The sequence below is a fragment of the Pogonomyrmex barbatus genome, unplaced genomic scaffold (assembly GCF_055798465.1).
Source record: "Pogonomyrmex barbatus isolate J1 unplaced genomic scaffold, ASM5579846v1 scaffold28, whole genome shotgun sequence".
In the NCBI taxonomy this organism is placed as follows: Eukaryota; Metazoa; Arthropoda; class Insecta; order Hymenoptera; family Formicidae; genus Pogonomyrmex; species Pogonomyrmex barbatus.
Genome location: NW_028297125.1, coordinates 32,496 through 52,873, shown reverse-complemented (window position 1 = coordinate 52,873; position 20,378 = coordinate 32,496). Strand labels below are relative to the sequence as shown.

Here is a 20,378-nt window from a genome sequence, read left to right as displayed (position 1 = left end):
TGCTTTCAATAAAAAAAAACAACAAAACAATAAATAATAATAAATAAAAAAAACAACAAACAAAAACAAATATATAAATACAATAATAATAATAATAATAGCTAACCTCTGTATAGAAATAAGCTAATTTTGTATCAGATTAATTAGTATTATTCATACGTAGTAACATAAGGTACTTAAGGGGAGAGGTGTCACGGCTATCTAAATCTTATAATTTTAAATGAAGGAATGCGTGCTATATGATAAAAATATTGATTTATTGATTGAATTCTTGTTGGTACCATGTTACGGCTGTTGCCAACGAGGATTCAGATGACACCTCTGAGAAAGAACTTTCTCCTTCTTAATTATGGGTTCGAAAAAAAGAAGTGGTGAGAAGCTCGCGCGTTCTGATCATTTCCACTTATAAATATGCGTGCGGAAAAAGCGCTTAGTAGTAGTTCTTCAGGAAGCTACAACAGTAGTTAGTAGTAATAGTTCTTCGGAAAAAGCAACAGCTAGCTAGGCGTGGCGGCAGCAATAGTCAGTTCAGTTCGTTTTATTCAGAGAATATTTTCAGTCATAAGTTGTGTGTGATCGACTTTAGGGTTAAATTCTTAAATTTATAATAAATTTCTGTTTATAATATTTCTCTTAGGAAAAATTTAAATTTAAAAGCTTCCTCAACTAAATAAAGGTAAAAGGTTTAAACTAAAATAATTAGAAAACTGAAATCTTATTTTTCTTTCTTAAATACTTCTTAATTAAAATCAAGATAATAATTATAAATCCAAATTCGGTCGCTGACAATAGCGTAGCGTATCATTTAGTCGCAGCCAACGATATTGTGACTAAATAATTTGAATTTAGAGTTTCAATAATAAATAATTAATTTCAAGATATTCATGCCCAAAAGAGGAGGGCGCAGAGTTCAAATTAAAGACTAAGATTTCAATTAAATCAAACGATAATTTTAAATAAAGATTCCTTCCTATTATTCCTAAAACTTAAAAAATTAGAAAGTCAAAACTAAAACTAAAACTAAAATAATCAAGCAAATTTCCTAAATATAAATTAAGAAAAATTGATTTCGAGATAAATCATCCAAATTATAATCAAATTAATAAGAAAGATCTACGATATAAAATTTATAAAATTCATTTCCTATTCGGAGTTGATTAATTCACAAACCAGTCCAATCCCAGAGTAAAGTACTTAAATGTATTGATGGACAATCAGAACGTAACAGCGGACAGGTTTATGTTGCCTTATCCCGAATGACATCTCTAGATGAATTTAATTAATTTTGATCCTTCATCCATATTTGCTAGTGAAAAAGCTATTATAGAATATAATCGGCTAAAACGAATATATAATCAGAAATAATTACTTCGAAGGGGCGTTATCGTAAAGTTAAACATGTTCCATGGATATTATTGAAAACAATTACTTCCATTCAAGAGTCAGCTCAAAACGCGCTCTCAAAAGGTACTAATTGGATTATGTATGGTTTTCAAAATATAGACAAGGTTTCATGTTACGCAAATACAATATTACAATGTTTATTGCATTTACATATTATCAGACAACAATTATTAAATTGCGATAAACTAAATGTATTAAATTTACTTGCACATCGATATGAACATAGAATGAACAATTTGGATACCTATGAAATACGGAAATCTTTAGGAGAGAACTTTTCAGTTGCTATTAAACAAGACCCATTCGATTTTCTTACACCTCTCTGTACAAAATACGATTACATAAAAAATTTTGTAGAGCATCAAGTTATTGCAAATTATCAATACAATCATTTGTGGTAATACAAAAGTTATTACTGAGACTAACACTATTCTTTCAATTTCTATTATTAATATTTCTATTAATAATATAAAAAAGAAAAGTTTTAATCTTAATGATTTACTAAAAATTATATTTTCATCAAATCAGTGTCAATCGTTTGACAAATCATGTGAACGTTGTGGAAGAAATGATATATTATTTAAAAATGAATTGGTTTTATCAAAGAAAATACTTATTATTCATTTAATATCATTTTCTTTACAAGATAGAGAAGTAATAAAAATACTACACAAATTCAGTTTGTGTGCAATGCCGAAAACTAAAACTAATACTGGATTACTAATAACTGGACAAGCATAACATAAAATTATAAATGCAATTTTTCATTATGGAACTTGTATCAAAAAAGGTCATAATACGAATATGTGTAGAGACGGAACATCTAGCACTTGGATTTTGGAACATCTAGCGCCAAGTATTTTTACATAAAAATTTTTTTTATTCAAATAAAATTTTATCATTTATTTTATACTGTTACTCTTTAATTCTTTGTGATAAAAACTTAGGTTGAGTAAAGCAATTTTGTGAAAATGTAACGGAACGTCCCTGCGCGCTCGGATTTTTGTCGCTAGGCACGGACGCGGGGACGTGCGCTCGGATTTTCGCTCGTCGGATGCCGGGTTCGTATCGGTATGCGTGTTGCCAGGCAACCGGGCCCGCGCGTGTGCGTTGCTAGGCAACCGCTGACGCTCGCCGTAACACGTGGGGCGGACGTCGCGGGAAAGTCCGAGAACGCTCCGACTTTCGAGATGAGATGAAGTGACAATACTGAGAACTCTCGGTATTGTCGGGAGGAGGAAAATCTGAGAACACTCTGATTTTCCTTAGACGGGAGATGCAAGAATATCGAGAACGCTCGGTATTCGTTGCGAGAGCGAGAAAGCTGAGAACACTCCGAATTCTCGAGAAAGGATAGAACAGGAATACGGAGAACGCTCGGTATTCGCTGAGAGAATCTTCTCTCGCTGTTCTGGTCGGAACGGTTGTCGGTGTTGGTCAGGTCGGAGGAGCGGATAGGACTGGTCTCTTGTCTTAAAATTCGTCGGGTATTTATACCCCTATCCGCGCCACGTGTCACCGTTTAGTTTGTTAGCGTTTATTAATGTAACAATAGCTGTCACGTTGTCGCTGCGTGACAGCTCGTCGGCGCGCGTGTGTCGGTCGGTCGCGGTCGGGAGTGTTCGGGCGGCCTCGGATGGCGCGGGCCGTATTTGCGCGCGCTAGTAACAGAGCATCTTTCAGATGCTTTGTTACAAAAATAATAATATTTTAAAGCTAAATAATTACTACTACTTGGGTTAGAAAAGAGAGTCTTGAATGAGTAAAAAGATATATATATCATTTGGATTTTATTATTTTTAAATTAAAGATACTACTGCTTAGATTTTATTTTTTAAAAATAGTGGTATATCAAATCTTTTATGAATAAAATATCTTTTACAAATGAAATATATAATTTGATTAACCGTTTGAGTCCCAGGGGGTATTGAAAAAACACTGTCGAAGAACCCTAAACAGCGCAACTGCGCTTTCTCTAAATGAGTACAAAAAGACCCAAGCAGCGCGATAGCGCTTGTTTTATTTTATGTCGAGAAATATCAAGCGGCGCGATAGCGCTTTGTTTATTTTATATCGATGAATCACAATCGGAGCAATAGCGCTTCTTGTATGTGTTAGGTAACGTGATTCTCGTCTTTTTCTTATCGCTCCGTCACATTTATTGCAGTTTGCAAAGTGATCGGACGTATTCTTCCGTAAGTGTTTCTCATTGTTCATAATTGTGTATTTCAAAATGATTAGACAAAGCAACGCAAAAAGTAAGTAAAAAATTAATCTAGATTTACTATTTAACTTTTCTAAATTTGGTGTATCCCCAAAAAGGTACAATGAATCGAAAAAGAAAATCTATGAGCATAATCACAAATCCATGTGATCATATTATTGACGACGATGACGACTACATTGTTCCTGTAAGCGCAAAAGACAACGCATTTTGAGTACTTCAGAGGATAGTGATAGTGATTTATCGCATCAATGTCCACTGAACAGTCTACGAGTTGCTGAAGACGTTTCTAATCAACGTGATTCTCTCGAGCATAGCAAAGAATCTGGTTCGCGATGTAACTTCTCTAGCCAGAGTAAACCCATTGAATACTTTGAACTATTCTTTGATTTGACACTATGGTCACTAATAGTTGAAGAAACTAATAAATATGCGGAGTATTCAAGGCATTTACCTAGAGAATTAGAATCATTTGAAACAGAGATTTGGACATCAGTTACCGTTTTAGAGATGAAGGCATTTATAGCAGTGCTGTTGGAAATGGGAATTACAAGAAGACCCAGTATACGTTTGTATTGGTCCGAAAATTCACGTAACATACCGTGGAAGAATGTTCTCTCGAAATAGATTTCAACAAATTTTGAAATATTTTCACTTAATTGATAACTCTTTATGTTTTCCACCTGGTCACGAGAAATACGATCCCTGTGCAAAATTTAAGCCACTTGTTGAACACGCTAATAAAGTATTCAAATTACATTATAAACCACACAAAGAATTATCAATTGATGAATCATTAGTTGGGACGCTGTGTCATTCTAGCATAACGCAATACTTGCCAAATAAAAAGCATCATCGTTGGGGAATAAAATTCTGGATACTGTGTGATTCCGTATCAAAATATTGTTTGGCGTTCTCTTGCGTTCTCTATAAAGGTGCAAAAGAAACAACTACTAGTGATAAAAAAAAGTTTGGACTTGGATATGATGTTGTGATAAATTTATTAAAAGATAGTTATTGTTTGAATACGGGGCATCACATTTTTGTCGACAATTTTTTTACTAGCGTAGAATTAGCTAGATATTTATATTCTATGGATACCTATTTAACTGGAACTATTAGGAATAAGAAATGTATTCCCGATAACTTGACACAAACTAATGTAAACGAGGTAAAATATTTTCGAAACAATGAAGTATTGTTCTGTGCCTATCGCGAAAAAAAAGTGTAAAAAGTCCTGTATTATTAATTTCAACGAAAGCAGAAGAGCAAAATGTGACTATAACAAAAAATCGACATGGCAGAGAAATACGTTCGACAAAACCCGCTATTATTCAATCTTACAATGCCTTCATAGGTGGTGTCGATGAATCGGATAAAATGCTATATACCTATCTCGATGAACGAAGATCAGTTAAATATTGGAAAAAGGTAGCCTTTAACATAATCAACCGCATGATTTTAAATGCATATATAAATGCATATAATCTACAAGGAAAGAGTTAAGAGTAAAGCAATATCTCGGTTAGATTTTATGTCGAATATTATTTTTGAAATTGAGTGTCAGTGGATGAACGAAAAGCAAGCACATAGTTATGTAAGGGAAAAAACATTTGGTTTAGTAAAGTTGCCACAACGTAACTTGCGACAATGCGTAGTCTGCAGCAAAAATGCAATAAAAAGATCACATTTAATTTGCGTGCGATGTAAAAAAGAAATTCATCCAATATGTTTTGATAAACACCGATGTCACAAATTATAAGTGTTACTCTCCATTTAAATTGTTTGTTCATAACACAAAAATATTGTTAATTTGTAATTCGTTATTTTATAAAATACATCTGTATTATTACATATGCGTACTGTAAATTTAAAAATATTTCAAATTTTGTTCGATAAAAATTATTGAGGAGATAACAATGAAATAAAAATTTTTATTTTGTAATGTATTATTGCATTATTATAGTATTATTGTACCTATTGTAAAATGTACTATTTACATTAAAAGGAGCTGTATGATGTACTTGCGTCAATAAATCTGACCGCGCGACTTCAACAATCGGTAACGCACCGTCAGTTGTCCACAATGCTCGAAATGTGCTGGGTTTTCTCGACATAAAATCTCAACAGCGCGATCGCGCTACTTGGGACTCAAACGGTTAAGGTGAACTTGTAGCTTAATGTCTATGAGACTATAATAAGAGAATATAATATATACTTGGCGCCAGTTATTGATATCAAGTCTTTTATACAAATAATAATGATGACGTTTCTTAAAGTAAAAATTTACGAATCGAACTTTATGTAGCAATATCTCCAAATAAGAAGGGAGGATGTGCGTCACGGTGGGGCCCGACCACGAACCAGTCGTGAAAACTCGTAATTATTTTGCGAAAAAATACCACCTCAGCCAGGAATCGAACCTGGATCTCCTGCTTACCGGTCAGGCATCTTATCCTTTCGACTACCGAGGCATGTGATGATATTTATTGCAAATAACGTGTTTAGAATAACACATCAACAATACAATGATACACACACACACACACACACACACACACACACACACACACACACGCACACGCACACGCACACGCGCACGCGCACGCGCACGCGCACACACACACACACACACACACACACACACACACATTACAATATACATATATACATGTATTCTTTCGAATCCCCACGACCGGTACTCCAGAGCGATGTTGGTCTCTCATTCGATGAATGCAAGTCGGACTGCAGCGGCGACACCCTCCAACGCCATTGGCAAATATACAAATAATCCTCCTGGAGCACGACAGGAGAGATTGCATCAAGCATTGGCTCAAGCCCCCGAATAAGAAGGGAGGGTGTGCGTCACGGCGGGGCCCGACCACGAACCAATCGTGAAAACTCGTAATTATTTTGCGAAAAAATACCACCTCAGCCAGGAATCGAACTTGGATCTCCTGCTTACCGGGCAGGCATCTTATCCTTTCGACTACCGAGGCATGTGATGATATTTATCACAAATAACGTGTTTAGAATAACACGTCAACAATACAATGATACACACACACACACACACACACACACACACACACACACACACACACACGCACACGCACACACACACATATTACAATATACATATTACAGTATACATATATACATGTATTCTTTCGAATCCCCACGACCGGTATTCCAGAGCGATGTTGGTCTCTCACTCGATGGATATCTCCGCTCGTAGGGCACGTATGTGCTCCCCTCCCCCCTTACTTGATACATATCACTTGGGTTTAGTAGAATGATGCAATTTTAGTAGGATTATAACTTAGCACCAATTATTGATATCAAATCTTTTATAAATGATATCATTTGAGTTAAGTTAGCAATGTTGAAATCAATTTTTTTTTAAAAGAATTAAAGCTATTATCACTTGGAATAGGAAGACTCTTCAATGAAAATACAAAGATCATCACAAAGATACTAGCACTTAGATTTTATTTTTTAATTTGATCACAACTAGAATTGAGTTAAGTATGACAATAAAAAGACTCTTCAATGAAGAAACAGATATACGTATCACTTGGGTTCTATTTTTTTAAAATAAAAGATATTGTTAGTTACATTCTATTTTTAACTTGATACAGTTTTTTTCAATAAAATTTTACAAGAAAATAGAATGCACGCATTTCATTATTCGAAAGTGCAACATTTGATGCCACAAGATTATGCACGGCGAATAAACTTTTAAACACATGGTTATTAAATCAAGGACAACAACTTGCATTTGTACATCATATAATGTTTAGCGATAAATGTTATTTTACCCGTGAAGGAATTTTCAACAGACATAATTGTTACATTTGGGCAAATGGAAATCCTCATGAGCATAGTAAATTGCAGTAAATTACTAGCATAGATTTAGTATCAGTTTATGGGCTGGTATAGTGGACAATATTTTAATATTTTTAGTATCTATTATAGTGTTATCTTTTAACATGTTTATATTCTTTAATTGTCAATCATGTCATTGAATATTTAGATTTAAAAAAATAAATAATTTGAACTTTCTTTAGATTGGACCATTCGAATTAACAGCAAAATTTATTTAAATGATTTGCCAATATTGTTGGAAAATGTCCCGTTGATAATAAAAAAAAATATGTATTTTCAACAAGATGGCGCACTTCCACATATAGAGATACAAGAAATGTTACAAATTATTTGAATGTAATATATCCAAACAAATGTCGGACGCCATGAGTGGGCCTCAAAATTAATCAGATTGGCTAGATCGCCAGATTTAACCCCATTAAATTTTTTTCTGTAGAAACATTTAAAAAGTTATATCTATCGTGAACCATTACAAAGCCGAAGAGAATTAAATGATAGAATTTAGAGGTTTTAACAAATTTATTTTGAATTATTATGCATATTACTTCAATAAAAACATAAAAACATTTAAAATAAATTATAAACATTTAAAATAAATCTTTGTTTTCAGAATAGCATGCTTAGGTTCTGTTTAGATAAAAATGGAATTATTACTAAATCTTCAGTAATGTTAAAAAAGTTTATAACAGCACAAATTGCAATGAAATTTACAAGTTCTAAGAAAGTTAATAAGTTTCTTATGTAATACCGCCTTTTTTTAATTGCATGAAGAGCATGAAGAGACATGTTTTTAATATCTTTACGTTATAAACCATATTTTATTCAATTTATATAAATGTTTCAATTTTTATTTTTATCAATTTTCTTTTTTATATTATTATGTGATACCACTTAACGAAAGTATTGTAGAGATATCTGTATCAGAAAAGGACATTTTGAGTTCCTTAGGAAAAGTGTTATCAAATGCTCAAGACTGGGATAGTGGAAGAAAGCAAGTTAATAATGTCACTGCAATATCACCTACTTCAAATTTAACATATAGTATGTCAGAAAATAAAAGTAATAGAACGGCACAAACATTTCTTTAATAAATTAATAAAAAATAAAATAGAAAAAATAGAATTTGTTCAATCTATGTAAGAAGAATCGAACAATTACAAGAAAAAAAATAAGAAATTATATAAATTTTTTTCTTATTCTATATACAATTTTTCCATTCTATTGTGATATTTTAAAGTTAGTGTTCCTAATAGGTTAGTAACATTGTTCTCAACATATCCATTCTTTAATTTCTACTTTTGTCAACATTATATCTTATAATTTGTTTTTATTATTAGCAAATATATATAGTTATAATTAATTTTTGAAAATAAAATTTTTTTTAGAAAAAAAATATAAAGTTTTCATGATATAGGCAATCCGAATGTAACAATAAGGTTAATGAGAACCATAGTGCAAAAAATTTTCAGAATATAATGCTTTACTATTTTTAATATAATATATATTATGCATAAAAGATTTCTTGCATTATGAATCTCTTAGCCTTGAAATTTTACAATTAGCAAATAAACACAAAATATGAAATATTATTGGAACAAAACTGCTTAGTTTATGAGCAGCAAGCTTGCTTATTAATCAACTGAAGAGTTCATTTATTTATCTTATTTTTGTTCAGTAAATGGATTAATGCTTTTGTGCATTTTTTGTGTGAAGTAACTGCACGAAAAATATCTGTATATTACATCCTGATAATCGTTGATGACATCTTGATTTCTATAAATAAAAATGTTAGGGATATTAAGTAGCACACATACCTTGCTAATCCCTACGCACTCTCTATTTAAATGCATAGATCAAAATTATGATCCAAATTAAGCTTGCCTAACAAGAAATAAAGATTTAAATAAATTACTGAAATACAGCAAAAAATTACACAAAATAGGTACAATAATGATTAAATAATAACATCAATTCATCAAAATCAAATTAAAAGGCAAATATATAGGCAGCAAGTAAAAGGTGTGCAAATGTGCATATAGGGGCAGCCAGAGAATAGCATTATAATACAATAGCTATCCGGCGACTGATGTGAACTTAATGCCCAACTTTAAAAAATTAAAAAATTGTTTATACCATAGGTTTGTACCACTTTTTATTTTGTTTGTATCTAACGGATTAAAAAGTTACAAGGGGGGTAAAAAAATCGTCAGCACTTAACTTTAAGATATTTAAAAACCACCAACGCCGAAACAGCATCATACCCCTTTTCAAATCGTTTGTACCTCAACGGAATCGGAAGTACAGTCTTTTCAAAATACGTCCAAGAGATACTTTTGTCATTTTTCAAGATAGCTCAAAACGGCCAATGCCATTCGAAAGAGCATTGTTTGTACTGACGAGTTTTTCACCCTCTTGTAACTTTTTAACCCGTTAGACACAAACAAAATAAAAAGTGATACAAACAGGTACAAACGAGGTACAAACCTATGGTATAAACAATTTTTTAATCTTTTAATTTTTCAAAGTTGGGCACTAAGTTCACATCGGTTATCCGGCGCCCATGAAAATAGTTTCTCAAAAGAAATTAATTGATAGATAAGTAAAGTAAAATGAAATTAATGGATAGAATGTAATTATATCAATAAAAATTACATCAAATGAGCTACACCTGATTAAAATAAATTAAATCAAAATCAAAGTTAAATTAAAATTAACATATGAGAAAATTTGGAATTATTCATTTAATAATCAAAGATAATTAAAATTAAATAAGATAAATAATTAGAATAACAATTAATGATTAGAGTAAGAAGATTTAGGTAGTAAATAGTGTAAGAATATAAGAAATTTGAATAAAACTCCAATTGAATTAATTAGATTAAATTAAAGTTAAGCTGAGTTAAACTGAATCAGAGATTGAAATAGAAATGAGAATATTGATGAGTATATATAATACTATAGAGATAAATAAAAATTATATAAATTTAAACAGAAACAATAAAATAATAAACAAACTAAATTAATATGCAATTTAATAAGTAAAAGCAGTTAAAATGATGCATACTAAAAATGTAAACAAGCATAAATCAAATTAAATAAATATACATTCCATATTGCAGATAGTATAATACTGTCAAAACAATTGATAATAAAATGTAAATAAATAAATAAATGAGTAAATAAGGCCTAATAAAGCAAGTGATTAATCAAGCAATTTATTAAAGTAAAGCAGTATGTATCAATATCTGATAATCAATATAAAGATAATTAAATATAATAGTGATGCAGTATAATAAGAAAATTAAATAAACAAGAGTGAAAAAGTATATTATTAATAAAATCAAAGAGTTTAAAAAACAGCACATACAAAAAATTTATTATCAGCAAATAGTTGAATATATAGTTGAAATAAAATCAAAATAATATTAGCAACAAGACTAATAAGCAAATCACTAAGATTAATAAGCTACAAAGAATAAGATATAATAATTACGGTAATAAATAAGCTATTATCACTCACTGTAAAAGGCATAGTACATAGCGTCACAATTCAAATAAAGTGAAATAAATAAAAAAGAACATACCAGGTTTGGATTGAAACAAACTTGTAGATATGATATGTAGATATATGATAAATATCAGAACTTCAATATTTCAAAGCAATTTCAGATTGAATCCAATATGTAGATGTATGTCGACATTTGTCCGCAGAGGGAACGTAAAAGATATCCAAGAGCACGAACTTCAAACCACTCCACCGCCAGATCGGCAAAATGATATTGACGGAATAATTCGCTGAATCCGTCATAGTAGATTACATACTACATAATATCCGGAGGACGCGACCTACTCGCAAATATTATACGAATATTGCGTATTATTTATTGCCACATGTCGATGTTTCGGTCACTTGTATTCACTTATATCACACAATCTAATGATAAAATATTAACAGTAATCAAGCCGCGCACAGTCATACCGACTTCTCGGACAGCACACACGGTCCCACTCAAGAGAGTTAAAAGCTATATACCATATATATTTCTAGCAAAGTTCACTGAAATCTAGAATGTTTCACTTCAAACATTCCGGTCAATCGTTATTCACGGCCATATTAATTTCGCTTTCGTTTCCGGTGTTTCAACTCATGCGCATGCGCCATGTCGCATTCACAATACGCACGCGCAAGCTAGACTGGCTATCGAGCAGATAAATGTTGTGTCCTTTTACAGGGGACAGAGGTACTTCTAAAAGCAGTTACAATCCAATACATAAAATCTCTCAATCAAATGCATTTCAAAGGCAACGAATGACAACTCATTCCATTCAGTAAATTGTACAACTATGGGTCTGTTCTTTTTAGTTGAACTGGCTGCACTAGTTCAAAGTTTATCTTTCTTCTTTTAGTGTAAAAAAGAAAGATAAACTGTGAACTAGTATAATCAGTTCAGCCAAAAAGAATTCTTATCTATTCTTATTCTTCAAGTCTTATCTTATACGTACACGTCTCGCGCATATGCATAACATCCGTACCAACATATTGAAGAATCATAAAAATTATAAAAACTATAGAACTTAAATGCCGTTCACAAAGCTTATCACTTATTTATAAAGAATAAGAAGAGCTTTATAAAGAACAGTTAGATACCTCTAACACGAACTCATTGCCTCCGAACAAAATGTTATCAGCCAACGCACACACATGTACACATACATACGTCGCCACACTCACATCAGTGTTTATTTCTTCACTACTTTTTTATTCCAGGACGTATTGTTCTTTTTATTTAAAATCTCAATCAAAATATTCATATTCTCATTCATTTTTTCACAATTATTCTTCAAACGTGTAAAACTTGTAAAATTCTTGTATAGATTAAATGTTATTCTTAGAAACTATACAAATAGTGAATAGCACTCAATCTGTGCAAGAATAGAATTTTTATAAGTTTTACAAGTTTGAAGAATAAGTGTAACAATGAATGAGAACATAGAGAATATTTTGAATGAAATCTTAAATGAAAAAGATTTAAATATAATGCTATGGTCAGCATTTTCCGATGTGTTCGTTTTTAAATCTAACTTAAGTAAAAATAATAACTTTGTATTTGCTTGCAAATTCTGTATGAGTAAAAAAATTATCCACCAAGCAAGACTTCATTAACAAATTAAAAGAAATATATAAGTTTTTAATTACATCCTAATATTTATATTATATTTTATATATCAGGAAACACGGTAGTGTCGGTAGTTCTCGGATGTCAAGTCAACCGAGAACTACCGTGTGACTTTATGCGAGTCGGCGAGATGCGAGCATCCGAAATTATCGAATCTCAATAACGGCTAAATTGATCAAGTTCTAGGCTTGATCGAGAGCTTGAGTCCGATTTGCATAATAAAAATAAAATATTACAAAAATCAAAAAAATAGATGAAATTCTTTTCATGAGAAAGTTCATAATCCTTTAATATTATAATAAATAATGAATTAATTTTTTAAAATTTGTAAAAAACACCCTTTTTGATGTAGATGAAGAAATTGATTTCCATTCACTTTTACGATTGAAAGCTGGCTCAAAAAACCTTGAAACTCTTATACCAAAAATAGATAAAAGAATCTTATTTAAAGAAAACTTTAGAAAAATTTAGAAAAATTTCAAAAATCTACATTTAAAATGCAGATAATTTGCGATAACAAGGTACATTACTTTTATTTTTATTATTATTATATTAATAAAAATAATTTGATATTAATATGATGGCATGTTTTTGTTATTGTACATCTAATATTAATTTATTTAAAAAAAGATTTATTCAAATAAATAAATATAATTTAATAGCAAAATCATATTACTAATTCAGAGTATATTTTAATATACTCTATTAATATAGTATTAATATAGATATTTAATGCTTAGCAAAATACAATATCATCTGATATCGATACAATATCCAGACCAGAAAGCCCTGTAAACATAAAAAATACAAGGAATATTGTGATATTTGAAACATTTAGTCTTAAAATTGATGAAAACATGAATAATTGTGAAACAGTTGATAATACATACTGAGAATATTATATAAAACATTGATAAAGGATATGTTTGTTTAAATACTGAAAGACATATTAAATAAAGAAAAAATCAAAGAAATCAAAATATAGAAACTGAAACATGTGAAATGGATGAATTACAGCTTTTCGAAGCAATTTATGAGCTGGTATTTACATTTAACATATTATTATTTTGCCTTATATTGGTTAAATATTTGAAAAATAAATATTTATTTTTATCTTGTAAACTTTGATTACAAAATCTTTACTTATAAGATTTTTATATATAAAGATTTAAAATAATTGTAAATTATAATTATTTATATTATTATTATTAACTCGATTTATAGGATATAGAAAAGTTTTTAAAAGAAACTGGCTTTGTAATTTTAAATCATTATAAAAAGTATGGTCAATTAAATACAAAAATACGTAGAAAATTAGCAGATGTTATTATAACACATTTATCAATTACTATTCTTAAGAAACCATATCCATAAATAATACAATGCATAAAATAAATAAAATAAATAAAATATGTATACATATATGAGTATGAAAAATATAAAATATTTAAATAATAATTAAGATTGATAAATAAAATTTAAATTATTTGAATAATATAAATAAACTAAAATAATATAATAATATAATGTAAAATAATATAAATTGATAAAAAATATTTTTGTTTATATTATTATTATTATTTAGGCTCGAATTAAAAATATACATTAAAAAGTTTGCTATAAAAGTATCTATGTGTTTTAAAGAAAAAATGGAAATTTATTATGTGCCACCATTGCATGAAGGGAAATATCAAAAAATAAATAAAGGGATATTTGTTGATCGATATTTGTTGATCGCAATAATCACAGAGACTGTATGATCTCTGGATTAATAAAAAATGTAAGGTCCCAAAAAAATAACAATACAACAACTTTATCTATAATTAATGCTGTATATGAAATGAATACTGAATGTAAGTTAAATATTTTTTTTGCATTGATTAGTGTGATGATTATGTATTTAAAAACTATATATATATATATATATATATATATATTATATATATATGTAGTATATATATAATATATATATAGTATATACATAATATATATAGTATTTGTGTGTGCATGTATACATATATACATATATATATTTATATACATATATATATATACATATATATATATATATATATATACATATTTATATAAAATATATACATATGTACATATTTATATAAAACACACACACACACATATATATATATATATATATAAATGTATGTATGTATGTATGTATGTATGTATGTATGTATGTATGTATGTATGTATGTATGTATGTATGTATGTATGTATGTATGTATGTATGTATGTATGTATGTATGTATGTATGTATGTATGTATGTATGTATGTATGTATGTATGTATGTATGTATGTATGTATGTATGTATGTATGTATGTATGTATGTATGTATGTATGTATGTATGTATGTATGTATGTATATATGTATATATGTATGTATGTATGTATATATGTATGTATATACATTTATAGGTTCAAAATTGTGCGAACTTCATCTGCAATGGTTAAAAGATAATAGAGAACCACGATCTGATGTTGTTAAACATTGGAAGACAAATCAACTTGCCAGAATAAGGATATGGCTAAATGGGATGAAAATATTCAATTATTTTTTTTTAAATGGCCCATTTTGAAACATCCACAGAATTACACATTAGTGAATATTTTAATAATAATATTGCTATATTAAAAAATTAGTAGAAGACATATATGTGATCATTTTCAATAATTTTTACAGATTGAATCTGATTATGTTGCATAATTCGGAAACATGTTCTTTATATACAATGAATGGCAGTTTTCACGAAAAATTTATACTCTTATACAGACTAAAATTAAAGATAGAATATATTGAGAGCAACTTGATCAAATAAATGAAAATATAGAATAAGAAAAAGTTAAATTTTCTATTATTATTTACTTAAAATTTATTACTTTACTGTGCTATTATATATTTTGTAATCTCCATTTTTAGAGGAAAGAAATATTAAACTTTTAAAATTATTGTCAGCATTATGTATCCCAACAATAAAAATTTCTAAAGGTACAAGAAACATCACATCTACAATAATTGAATCATTAAATTCTTTCATTTTATCAGTAATATTATTTCTTAAATAAGTAATATATTTCTTTATGTTTCATATAAAACAATTTTATGTTAAAAATATAATTACTGTAGTTGAACTGAAAATAATGTTCACTTCTTTTTATTCTTTAAAGTCCTGCTAATCTCGAACATAATATTGAACGTCAGAGGGATAGAACAGCTGCATTAAAGTTGACTGTACAACTATTTATTATTATCGTTGGACATAACGTTAGTTTGGTCAATACGTACTACATTTGCATTGATAATACATTATACAAAGTTGAGAGTGTTTTCAAAGCTACTGAGTGAGAGATATGCTACAAGTGCTTTTTCGTATTACATGCCTGTTATCCTAAAAAATCTCAAGTATGTTTTCGCATACAAAAATGTTTGTATAAAATAAAAACTGATTATAGCGATAGTTATAGCGATGTTATAAATAACATAGTTGCATCCATCGAAAAGGAATTTTATAATATGTAAAGATTACAATTATCTTGAATTTATGATAATATTATACTGTTATAAATAACAGATACTATTGTTACTGTTTGTGTTTCTCATTTTTGTTTAAAAAATATTTCTAAATGACTAACGATATAATTACATTTTTGCTTTAAATATATATCATACCCGATATTATTCTTAAAATATTTTAAAATATTTTCCTCTCATTTATCTATTTAACAAATAAGAAGGGAGGGTGTGCGTCACGGCGGGGCCCGACCACGAACCAGTCGTGAAAACTCGTAATTATTCTGCGAAAAAATACCACCTCAGCCAGGAATCGAACCTGGATCTCCTGCTTACCGGGCAGGCATCTTATCCTTTCGACTACCGAGGCATGTGATGATATTTATCGCAAATAACGTATTTAGAATAACACGTCAACAATACAATGATACATATATATATATATATATATATATATATATATATATATATATTACAATATACATATATACATGTATTCTTTCGAATCCCCACGACCGGTACTCCAGAGAGATGATGGTCCTATTCTCTCGATGGATGCAGGTCGGACAGCGACATCCTTCAACGCCATTGGCAAATATACAAATAATCCTTCTGGAGCACGACAGGAGAGATTGCATCAAGCATGGCTCGAGCCCCCTTTGTTTTTTTCGGGCATAGTTTTTGCCCCGTCCGATGACTTCACTCGAAAAATGCACTTTTAAACGCTGTTTCAAACTTTCTAGCTCTGATAATATTATTCCGTAATATTCTTCAACGACATTTAGGGACGCGTTTTACCTTCGCGAATACCATTAATAATTAATGTGATGTGCTTCCCTCGGTCTGATGCCATCCGCGGTTTGCGCACGCATCCAATCGCACGTTTATTCTAGTGATCAGGGATTCGTACGTTAATTCTCCTTAATTCTTCCGAACCGCTGCTGGTGATTTGCCGCTCTGATTTGCTGGCAGCGTCGTCGAGAGGCGAGCGTATTCCCCCCCTTTGTCCGGTGTCACGTAGTGATTTGCTTGGCAACATCGCCACCGCCCGCGACGTGACAAGTTATTATGAATGGTCCCATAAAGTGTAGATATTGAAGTAATGGTTCGGTTACATGTTTCTGCATTATTTTTGGGAAAAAATTTTTTTCGAAGTTAACGTTCATAATTCGGGTGGTGGTAGGGGAGGGCCTGAGGGTGACGATCGCCATATTGGTTTGGGAGGAAGAGGGGAAGTTTCGGTTCTCCCCCGTAGCGTCTAAACGTGAAGGAGGAGGATGGGGGTGTGCGACTGGGTTCCCTCGGCAAGATCTTGAATCACCCATACCCACACCCCTCCACCCCCTCCTCATCCGTTCGCTACCGGCTGGGGGGATTCTCGTCGAAACTTCGAGACGTCGTATCTCCGATGTTTATGAATTCTTAACGACAGGCCACGGCTTGTCCGAAAGGGCTCGTCGAGCTCTACAATTAAGTCTAACTTTTTTCGATCCGACTAATAGTTTTCGAGATACGGATACCCACTCCGGGGAGCTTTGACTCGTCGTAATTCGGAAGGGGTGGGTGGTAGGGAGTCGGTTCGCAGGACCAAAATGGCAGGTCTCGTCGAGCTCTACGGGATGGCCTCACCCGTCGTCTCGGGGCGTGAAATCTTTTTTTTATCATAACACCAACCAGCGGGTATTAAGGGACGCCCCTGCGGGATCTCGTAGCGGTCGGTCAGCCGCGTCGAACGAGCGCAGGCTCGTCATTAAGAATTAATAAACAAAAAAGTTACGGCGTAAAGAGTGGGGACTCTGAGCATCAATAACTAGGAAGGGGAGGACGATAAGGGAGTGGGTCAGAGGACCAAAATGGCAGCTCCCGTCGAGATCTATCGCCCACCGTGGAGAACCAGATTTTGATTTCTTTGAAAATTTTTCAAAGTCCCGAGAGTTTATTTTATGAAAAGATGGAACAAACGGGTCTTGGGTTTGTTATACCAGTCGATAAGGAATCTTCTGAAACGCATTCTGGACCTACAAATTTGGGACCAATTTTTTTTCATTAAATTTTCGAGTCCCGAGGTTTTATTTCTTTGAAAAGTTGGGACAAACGGGTCTTGGGTTTGTTATACCAGTCGATAGGGGATCTTCTGAAACGCATTATGGACCTACAAATTTGGGACGAATCTTTTTTCATTAATTTTTCGAGTCCCGAGGTTTTATTTCTTTGAAAAGTTGAAACAAACGGGTCTTGGGTTTGTTATACCAGTCGATAGAGAATCTTCTGAAACGCATTCTGGACCTACAAATTTGGGACCAATTTTTTTTTTCATTAATTTTTCGAGTCCCGAAATTTTATTTCTTTGAAAAGTTGGGACAAACGGGTCTTGGGATTGTTATACCAGGCGATGGGGAATCTTCTGAAACGCATTCTGGACCTACAAATTTGGGACCAATTTTTTTTTATTAATTATTCCAGTCCCGAGATTTTATTTCTATGAAAAGTTGGAACAAACGGGTCTTGGGTTTGTTATACCAGTCGATAGGGAATCTTCTGAAACGCATTCTGAACCTACAAATTTGGGACCAATTTTTTCTTTCATTAATTTTCGAGTCCCGAGGTTTTATTTCTTTGAAAAGTTGGGATAAACGGGTCTTGGGTTCTTTATACCAGTCGATGGGGAGTCTTCTGATACGCATTCTGGACCTACAAATTTGGGACTAATTTTTTTTTTCATTAATTTTTCGAGTTCCGAGGTTTTATTTCTTTGAAAAGTTGGGACAAACGGGTCTTGGGATTGTTATACCAGTCGATGGGGAATCTTCTGAAACGCATTCTGGACCTACAAATTTGGGACCAATTTTTTTTTCATTTTACGAGTCCCGAGATTTTATTTCTTTGAAAAGTTGAGATAAACGGATCTTGGGTTTGTTATACCAGACGATAAGGAAACTTCTGAAACTCATTCAGAACCTACAAATTTGGAACCAATTTTTTTTTTCATTTTGCGAGTCCCGAGGTTTTATTTCTTTGAAAAGTTGAGACAAACGGGTCTTGGGTTTGTTATACCAGTCGGTAGGAAATCTTCTGAAACGCATTCTGGACCTACAAATTTGGGACCAATTTTTTTTTTCATTAATTTTTCGAGTTCCGAGGTTTTATTTCTTTGAAAAGTTGGGACAAACGGGTCTTGGGTTTGTTATACCAGTCGATAGGGAATCTTCTGAAACGCATTCTGGACCCATAAATTTGGGACCAATTTTTTTTCATTAATTTTTCGAGTCCCGAGGTTTTATTTTTTTGAAAAGTTGAAACAAACGGGTCTTGGGTTTGTTATACCAGTCGATAGAGAATCTTCTGAAACGCATTCTGGACCTACAAATTTGGGAACAATTTTTTTTTATTAATTATTCGAGTCCCGAGACTTTATTTCTTTGAAAAGTTGGAACAAACGGATCTTGGGTTTGTTATACCAGTCGATAAGGAAACTTCGGAAACGCATTCTGGACCTACAAATTTGGGACCAATTTTTTTAATTAATTATTCCAGTCCCGAGATTTTATTTCTTTGAAAAGTTGGAACAAACGGGTCTTCGGTTTGTTATACCAGTCGATAGGGAATCTTCTGAAACGCATTCTAGACCTACAAATTTGGGACCAATTTTTTCTTTCATTAATTTTCGAGTCCCGAGGTTTTATTTCTTTGAAATGTTACGTCCAACCCGAGGTAAATGTATTTTTATATATATTTTTTCTTAATGGATGGGGCTTGGGAGGACGCTCCAAATATCCTCTCGCAGGTGGCCGGACTGAGGCGTCCCTACGAGTCGGACACACTGTGCAGAGCCACGAGTGCGAGTCAACGTCTTGAAAAAGACGCTATGACTTCGCCTGCGTGACGTGCGTCCGTCGGTCCGTAATTTAGGCAAGAGAATTTAATCTCTTTTGCCAGGGATAGGACCATGCGCGAATCTTGGGATGACGAGGAATGAAAGAGGGAGTGAATAACCGAACGATAAATAGTTTAAATTTTACATATAATTAACAATTTTAAGACGATACAAGATTAATTACGTATCGAGATCGTATACAAGATCGTACATTAGCTACAAGATCGTATCATATATTTTTTCGCTTCGTTGGAATATATTTATTGACGATATTTTTATAAAA

At 31.7% G+C, this 20,378-nt stretch overlaps 1 pseudogene; it reads left to right on the top strand.

Annotated features, from left to right (window-relative positions):
* The first annotated feature begins 3,637 nt into the window (after nucleotides 1-3,637).
* LOC148936176 (uncharacterized) lies at nucleotides 3,638-16,230 on the top strand (annotated as a pseudogene).
* Nucleotides 16,231-20,378: the final 4,148 nt, after the last annotated feature.